Raw genomic sequence first — 8,072 nt, forward strand, 5'->3', positions numbered from 1 at the left:
ACAGAATATTAGAAATGGGTTAGAACAATATGTAAGAGCTAGCCAATAAGAAACTGGACCTAGCCGGGCCAGGCAGTGTTTGAAAAAATACAGTTTCCGTGTAATTATTTCTGAGTATAAACTAGCCATGCGGGCGGCCGGGTGCCGGGGACGCAGCCCCGCCGCTTCTAAATCAACAACTTTATTTAGACCACCACTCCCCAAATAATGACATAGAGACTTATTATTAATTATGAAAGCTCGGCCTTAGCTCAGGCTTGTCCCCGCTAGCTCTTATACCTTAAATTCACCTATAGTAGTAGTTTTTTTACTCTTTTTGACTCTTAGAAGGCCTGCCACCAAGCTCCCAAATGAATCACACGGAGGCTTGTTGTTTTTGACATTTTTTAAATTTTATTGTGCTCTACATATTTTTCTGCTCCCTCCCTACCTCTCCCCTTCCCTTCAACCCTCTCCCAAGGTCCCCATGCTCCCAATTTACTCAGGAGATCTTGTCTTTTTCTACTTCCCATGTAGATTAGATCCATGTATACCTCTCTTTGAGCCCTCATTGTTGTCGAAGTTCTCTGAAATTGTGATTTGTAAGCCGGTTTTCTTTGCTTTATGTTTAAAAACCACCTATGAGAGAGTACATGTGATAATTGTCTTACTGTGTCTGGGTTACCTTATTCAAAATGATGTTTTCTAGCTCCATCCATTTGCCTGAAAATTTCAAGAAGTCGTTATTTTTTCTGCTGTGTCTCCATTATGTACCACATTTTCCTTATCAATTCTTCTGTCGAGGGGCATTTGGGTTGTTTCCAGGTTCTGTCACCCAGCTCCCAAATGAATCACACAGAGATTAATTCTTTTTTGTTTATTTATTTTTTACAAAAGAAAACAAACTATCTGAAAACCTGACTTCAATCCCTAGGACCCTCATAGTGGGCAGAAAGAATTGATTTCATCCTGCAAGCTGTCTTCGGACCTCCACATACATAGTGTGGCATGTAAATGTTCTGTATGATAGATAGATAGATAGATAGATAGATAGATAGATAGATAGATAGACAGACAGACAGATTGATTATGGGTAGATAGATAATGGATAGACAGATAGATTATGGATAGATAGATAAACAGATAGATTATGGATGGATAGATAGATAGATGGATAGATAGATAGATAGACAGACAGACAGACAGACAGACAGATGAGAGATTTTTTCTTCTTCACACTTTATTTTATTGTGTCTTTTGCCAGCATATGTATCTGTGTACCATGTGCATTCCTATTACCCTCAGAGATCAGAGGAGGACATAAGATGGGTGGTTATGAGCCACCATGTGGATGCTGGAATCAAATCCAGGTGCTCTGCTTTTACAGTCAGTACTGTTAACCACTGAGCCATCTCTCTAGTCCCTCACTTCCCTAAATAAGCAATTTTAAAGCATATCTTTGTGATGACTCACAAATTATGTCTAGAAAGAGTATAGTTCAACATGGTCCCTGAAAAGGACGTGATTATTCTTACTTTTTGCTTTTCACCATGGGTATGCACTGCTTTATAGGGTCTCTGTTACGTCATATTTTCATATATGTATACACTGTAGTATGACCATATTTAACCCCTCACTCTCTCTTGACCACTCCCTCTCCTCAAATATCTTCCTACATCTATGTCTTTGAAAAAAAAAAGCAAAGGGGCAAGTGTCTCACTATGCTGCCCTGGCTAGCATGGAACTCACTATGTGGACTAGGCTGGTCTTGAACTCACAAGAGATTCACTTACCTCTGTCTCCCAAATGCCAAGAAGGCAGGACTAACAGACCTGGGACCTCACTACTGTGTTTTCCTGAGAGCCTTTCAGCTTTAACAAGCAATCAGCCAGTGGCCCTAGTTTCAGATCATCCCTACTGCAAGGCAAAAGACACACAAATGTAAAATGAATATGGTCCTATCTTCAAATAGATTTGACAAATGACTCAGAAAAAAATCAATTCTTATCCACAGACTGAGGATGTAGCCCAGTTGATAGAGTCCTTGCCTAGTGTGAGCCCCCAGTTCTAGCCCCCAAAACCACATAAAACCATGGCTAACACACCTCCCCACAGACATGCACACAAAAATAAACATTAAAATATCAAACAAAGACAGATCTACCCTTTCCAGGTCCTCCACAGCCACATGTGAGCTGCCACACTGGACAGTCTAGGTACAGATCCTTTCACCCTTTCAACAAAAGCTCGGGGAAGAATCCTCTTTCTTTCCAGCTACCATTTCAATTATCAGAAGTTCAAAGTTATGAGTCAGTTATATCTGTGTGGTTTTGGTTTTGTCTTTATAACGTATTAATAATGACTTGACAGCCCTGCAAAGATGACAGTCTCTCAAAATCTAGCAGTCGTTCAATTCATAAAAACTCCAGTATTGTGTATGTTTTTCCCTTCAGGCGCTGGCCATGGCTCCTTTCTCTAAGGAAAGAAGTACCTGGGCTGGAGAGATGACTCAGAGGTTAAGAGCACTAGCTGCTCTTCCAGAGGTCCTGAGTTCAATTCCCAGCAACCACACCAGCAACCACATGGTGGCTCGCAACCATCTGTAATGAGATCTGGCACTGTATCCTAGAAAGTGTATATATAATAAATAAATTATTAAAAAAGAAGTACCTGTTATTTCTGCGTGTGATATTTGGAAAGTACTGTGTACTTGAAATGCTGCTATATCTGCTGCCTCCAATGCATTGACTCACTAGAGAAAAGTCCCAAGGAGGAGGACATACTGTGCCCCCATTGCTCTGTAGTCTCTTTGAAGGAAGACATCCTACTGGATACCCTGTTGAACCACCTGGTTACCAAGGTCAAAAGACTAGTGCCGCGACTGAACCATATTCTTAAAATGGATCCAAGGATGAAGATATTTCAAGGTAAGAAGTCTTACCAACAACTCCAGACCCATAAAGCACTCTGGGGAAATCCAACTTTCCAACATCTCCCTGTTAGATTTTGAACATTCACTTAAAGCCAAGAACCTCAAATTTCATTCTTCCCAAAACACAACAGCTCTCCCTTCTCTGAGTATAAATTAGAACTAAGTGAGAAAATTGCTTGCCTCTGACTCCTGAGTGCTGAGACTAAATACCGTGCACCTGAGTATATGTGTGTGTGTGAAACATACAATACAGACTGTATATCATAACATGTATATTATAATACGTATTACAACATATGACAATATTATAGTATATATATACATATATATAATATGAGTGTTTGTCTGCATGTGTATGCATGTGTGTGTCTGTTCACCATATGCATGCAGTGCTCATGGAGGCCAGAAGACATTGGATCCCCTGAAACTGGAGTTACAGCTGGTTATGAGCTGCCATCTGAGTGCTCAAAACTGAATCTAGATTCTTCAAAAGACCAACAACTGCTCTTTACCACTGAGCCGTCTCCGCAGCCCATCCTTCTGGAATTTGTTTTTTGATTATTAAGATTTATTTAAGTATTGTGTTCTGCCTGCATATACACCCACACACCAGAAGAGGGCACCAGATCTCATTAGAGATGATTGTGAGCCACCAGGTGGTTACTGGGAATTGACCTCAAGACCTCTGGAAGAACAACCAGTGCTCTTGTGCTCTTAACCTCTGAGCCATCTCCCCAGCCCTTTTTTGTTTTGGTTTTTTTTGTTTGTTTGTTTTTTGGATATATACATACACACACACACACACACACACACACACACACAGAGTTTCTCTGTGTAGCAGTTCTGGAGCTGTCTTAGAACTCACTCTGCGGACAAGGTTGGCCTTGAACTCATAAAGATCTACCTGCCTCTGCCTCCAGGATGCTGGGGTTAAAGGAATGCTTTGAGGAGTTTCCCAGCCCCTCCTGGAAATTTTTAAGGACATACAATATTTAGGTCATGCCTCTACTATCCAGTATGGTAGCTACTGGTAGTTACTGAACACTTGAAATAAGGCCTGTATAATAATGATAGTTTGAATAATCTTATTAAGCAAAATATATTGTCACAATACTAATTTTTAGTTTATTTTCAATTACTCTTGTTTTGCATGTGTGTGGGCGCATGTGGAGGTTAGAGGAGAGCCTGCGAGAGGCAAGTCTTTCCTTTCACCATCAGTGCCCCGAGCCTGAACTCAGAATATCCAACCGAAAGGACCAGCTTTTGCTTACTAAGCCGTGTTGCCAGTCCTCATATTACTTTTGATGTGTTTATAAGAAAAATCTAAAAATCTGTGTCCACCTTGAGTTTATCTTAATAACAGTAGTCAAGAAGATAGCCTTATTATCTGTTTTTTTTTTTTTTTTTTTTTTTTTTTTTTTTTTTTTTTTTTTGAGACAGGTTTTCTCTGTGTATCTTTGGAGCCTGTCCTGGAACTCCCTCTGTAGACCAGGCTGGCCTCAAATTCACAAAGATCTGCCTGCCTTTGCCTTCCTGGTAGTGGGATTAAAGGCCTGTGCCACCAAGGGCCCGGCTGAAGATAACTTCAAATTTGATAGTGTTTTAAGTGACCTGACAGTCTGGTTTGAGGCAGACTTTGATTCTGCAGCATTAGGTTTTCCTGAGACTGTCAATTCCGACAGGTGCCAGGTGGTGCTGGGATGACTGACTCACTCCACGCGCTGATTAGCAGAAGCCTGCAGCAGCAAGTATGGCCCCTGTCTGACAGGGAGACAGACCTGAAGGGTTCAAAAGTCCCCAGGTAGCTAGGCAGTGGTGGCACACGCCTTTAATCTCTGTGAGTTCAAGGCCAGCCTGGTCTACAGGGCAAGTTCCTGGACAGGCTCCAAAGCTACAGAGAAACCTGTCTCAAAAACAAACAAAAAAAAAATCCCTAGATCACGGTGATTATGTGTACAGACGGCGTAGGCAGCCGTTGGGATGGACTAAATCATCCTGGTGCTCAGCGTCCCAGGTAAGTGGCGAAGCCCTCTGAAGCTGGCTCAGGTAAATTAAGGCTAGTCACTACACAGGGACACCAAAGCTCATAACTACACCACATGATCTCCAGCGGTTCCACAACACAAGTTAGTGCTGCATTATTGGTGTATTCGGCTTCATATCATGCTTAAATATTTTATTCACTCCTCCATGTGCATGTGTGCATGTAGGTATGCAGCTCGGAGGACTCTAACTCTGTACAGCCTTTCTCTCCTCCCATCTTTATGTGTGTATGCATCCTCCAGGAATCGAACCCAGGTCTCCAGGCTTTCAAAGCAAGGGCCTTTACTCAGAGCCATCTAACCATCTCCTGTATCATATTTATTCTGCATTGCTGTTATGGAATGTCTTAGGGCAAGGGATGCAATGAAAATAGACTATCAAAGCCCAGTGGTCTATATAATGGGCCAAAGTCAAGAGGCCAGTCTAGAGTTACTGGATTCCTGAACCCCTGGCTCATTGGAATGTACACAGTCCTTTCTCATTCTCTTTATTCCTAGTGGCTGTGAGAAGTGTGAACACAATAGGTGTGCTTTTGTGCATAAAACAAGTATTGCATCTTCTACCCTTCAAATATTAATTAAACAAATTAAATACTATATGTCAAAGACTCAACAGTGTAGAAATTTCCTACTGTGATTTAGAGGAACCTTTTGTGGCTACTGCTTTCATCCTACATATAAAACATCACTTTAACTGGGAAGGTCTTGAAATGTTCCACAAAATGTCATTTTAAGAGTGAAATTAGTGAGATCTGGCGCCCTCTTCTGGCGTGCAGGCATACATGGAGGCAGAATGTTGGATACATAATAAATCTTTTTTTTAAAAAAAAAGTGAAATTAAATAAAAGTGATATAGAAGGAGGGCCTGCTTGTTCCTCCCAGCCACTCGGCTAGCTTAGCCCCGAAATAACCACATAGAAACTGTATTCATTAAGTCACTGCTTGGCCAATTAGCTCTAACTTCTTATTGGCTAGCTCTTACATTTTAATTTAACCCATTTCTTTTAATCTGTGTATCGCCACGTGGTTTACCAGGTAAAATTCCCAGCATCTGTCTCTGGCAGCTCCATGGCGTTCCTGACTCCACCCTTCTTCCTCCCAGCATTCAGTTCTATCTTCCCTGCCTACCTATCAACAGGCCAAGGCAGTTTCTTTATTCACTAATGGTAATGACAGCACACAGAGGGGACTCCCACATCAAAGTGAGGTATATAAGCCTCAACAATAAATATGAAAGACGGAGTCCACATTGCTTTTCTTTGCTGAACTGCTGGGTTTTTCTCTACACAGTGAACATAACCTTGGATATGGATAGAGACACAGCCCACAACCACCTCTTCACCTCTGATGACCTCAGGAGTGTCTACTTGGGGTCCAAGAAACAGGACCAAAAAGAATGTGCAGATTGATTCCACATCTCCACCTGCCTCCTGGGCTCCTCACTCACTGACCGGAGGTGTCTGGTCGCCATTACTGCAAGGTAGTGGTGGGAACCAGCAAAGAATGGGATACAGGCATTTGCAAAGAGTCTGTTAATCGACGACCTGTTAACCTGTCAGAAGAACATGGATTCTGGACTACAGGTGAGAGAAGTGGAGAGGTCTAGCCAGCAGCACTAAACCCTTGACCATGCTCATTGTGAACCCTCGGCCACACAGAACGGGGGTCTTCCTGGACCTCCTAAAGAAGAACATTTCCTTTTGGGACCTTAGCTATGGCTCCCCCATCTTTACATTCTTTAACATTTTGGACACAGATTCATTTTGCCCGTTCTTTGCTCCAGCAAATTCATATCCAGATGATCAAGAAGTCCTCACCTTCTGTCCTATGATGAATCCAGGCATTTTTAGGCTTCCAGTTAACTCTGAACAAGAAAATGATCCTTGAATATGAAAGGTTCTATGGGTGATGGCTGTGTACTTGTAACCATATAACACTTGAAGCGGGGCTTAATGGGCCATCCTAGTACAGGCATGGAGAACAGTGGTGCTGAGGGTGATGTAAACTGTGGGGGCCTGGCTCAAGAGGTTTCAGAGGAGAACAATTTAATATGTTGCCTAGAGATGGTTATTTTGCTGAAGAATATGGCTGCCCTTGTCCGAAGAGTCTGTCAAGGCTAAAGTAAAGGGATCTGAATTAATTCCATGGGCAGAGGAAATCGCAAAACAATGTAGTGTTGACACTGTTGTGTGGTTATCAATGTTCACTCTTATACAGATCTATAAGGAAAAGGAATAAGCCAAGAAAGAAAAAAATACAAAAAGTACAATTTGAGGAGAAAAAAGGTAGCAGGAAGTGGGATGGAACTAAGTCCTGTGTTCAAGGAAATAAACAAATTAAGAAATAGAGGAGCTGGAGAGATGGCTCAGAGGTTAAGAGCACTGGCTACTTTTCCAGAGGTCCCGAGTTCAATCCCCAGCAACCCCACAGTGGCTCACAACCATCGATAATGATCTGGTGTCTTCTTCTGGTCTGCAGTGCAGGCGTATAAGCAGGCAGAACACTGTATACATAATGACTGAATAAAATTGAATAAAAAAAAGAAAAGGTGATAACCTCAGAGCAAGATCCCACCAAGCTAAGTTTCCAAATTTTGAAAAGGGATTAAGAAGTTCAGAGCCCAGTGTTGTGGTACATGCTTTTAATCCCAGCTCTCTAGAGGCAAAGGCTGGCGTAATCTATATATTCAAAACCAGCCTGGTCTATAGAGCAAATTCTAGGACAACCAAGCTAGGCATTGAAAGTAACCATTGATGGGGGGGGGGGGGGCATGTTCCAGCTCTAGCAAGCAGCAGAACTTGGCTGTTTCAGTCACATGGTTTTGACTGTTGAGTCAAGGATACAAGGAAGGGGTTATAGACTCTCCCTCTGCTAATAAAGAAAACCACTGAGGCCTGGCATGTGGCAGGGGTTGCCACTGTATAAAGGTGAAGCCTGGATTGCTTTGGGACCCAAGACGTTAGAGATGCCATAATCTTGGGACTGAGAGCTGTTAATAGGGAGTGGAATCAGTCCAAGAGAAAGAAGTGTGCTGCAGTCAACAAGTCAATGGGAACTGGAAATCTGGAGAGTGCTTTGACATCAGACATGGAAATGCAGAGTTTGGAGTTTGCCCAGCT

The 8,072-nt window shown here is 42.2% G+C and overlaps 1 pseudogene; it reads left to right on the top strand.

The window, feature by feature from the left end:
- Positions 1-1,324: 1,324 nt before the first annotated feature.
- On the top strand, positions 1,325-7,362 carry LOC126493649 (ret finger protein-like 4A; annotated as a pseudogene).
- The last annotated feature ends 710 nt before the right edge of the window (positions 7,363-8,072 follow it).

The sequence above is a fragment of the Alexandromys fortis genome, unplaced genomic scaffold (genome assembly GCF_014885135.2).
Source record: "Alexandromys fortis isolate MF-2015 unplaced genomic scaffold, M_Fortis_MF-2015_v1.1 scaffold_344, whole genome shotgun sequence".
In the NCBI taxonomy this organism is placed as follows: Eukaryota; Metazoa; Chordata; class Mammalia; order Rodentia; family Cricetidae; genus Alexandromys; species Alexandromys fortis.